Source organism: Penaeus monodon, chromosome 30 (assembly GCF_015228065.2).
Source record: "Penaeus monodon isolate SGIC_2016 chromosome 30, NSTDA_Pmon_1, whole genome shotgun sequence".
Classification (NCBI taxonomy): domain Eukaryota; kingdom Metazoa; phylum Arthropoda; class Malacostraca; order Decapoda; family Penaeidae; genus Penaeus; species Penaeus monodon.
The window spans coordinates 487,425-488,269 of record NC_051415.1 but is presented as its reverse complement, the minus strand read 5'-3'; positions in this window follow the sequence as shown (position 1 = coordinate 488,269).

Here is an 845-nt window from a genome sequence, read left to right as displayed (position 1 = left end):
TGATTGTTAACCTGCGTATGCTTTAGAAATTGTATTTCAGAATGCTCTCAAAAGCAGGAATATTTCCGTATCACTTCCATTGTTAAATTAGTTTATAAATTCACTAGACAAGGGAAAAAAGACCGGTCAGTAAGGATCATGTTTAGAGACACCGAAAAACATCATAGCCAATGTTTCTATTCCATATACAATCATATTACCTTCAATAGATATTTCGGCCTGACATAGAGCCAAGAGTGCAGAGCTGCAGAAAGGTGAGGAGTTACGAAGGGTCTTCAACGTAAATTAACGTTACTGACGTTGCCTGCAGCCACATAACCAGCAATCGCCGGCGGTTCCAGTCCTTGTATTGGATGTCGGGGTAAAATGGTGGCAAACAAAACCAGCTTTCACATTACATGCTACTATTCTACCCGGTTATCAAGTAGCCACGCAAGGCGTCCACCAGAAACCTTCTTTCTGATAAAAAACTGAATATGTCACCCTCGTAGTAACAACTGGACTAACGACACTGCAAGCCTTGAATTAATATGGCATATAAGCTCTGCTATAGTTATGCCTGAAATATATTAATAGATAACACTTTCACATCTGTAGCATAACAAAGACATTCATAGCAGATGCGCATCTTATCCATTTTCCTTATACCTATGACATTAAATAAAACGATTTCAGATTCCAGAGAAGTAGAAACAAAATTCCCGTCATATAAAACCTTCCATATTTGCGCACTCAGGCAAGAAGTCGTACCATCGAACGTGAAAAAAGGTATGCACAACAGAGCAGATTCTAAATACCTTAAGGGTACCAAGTTTCTGAACATCTGACAAAACAGCTTATAACGG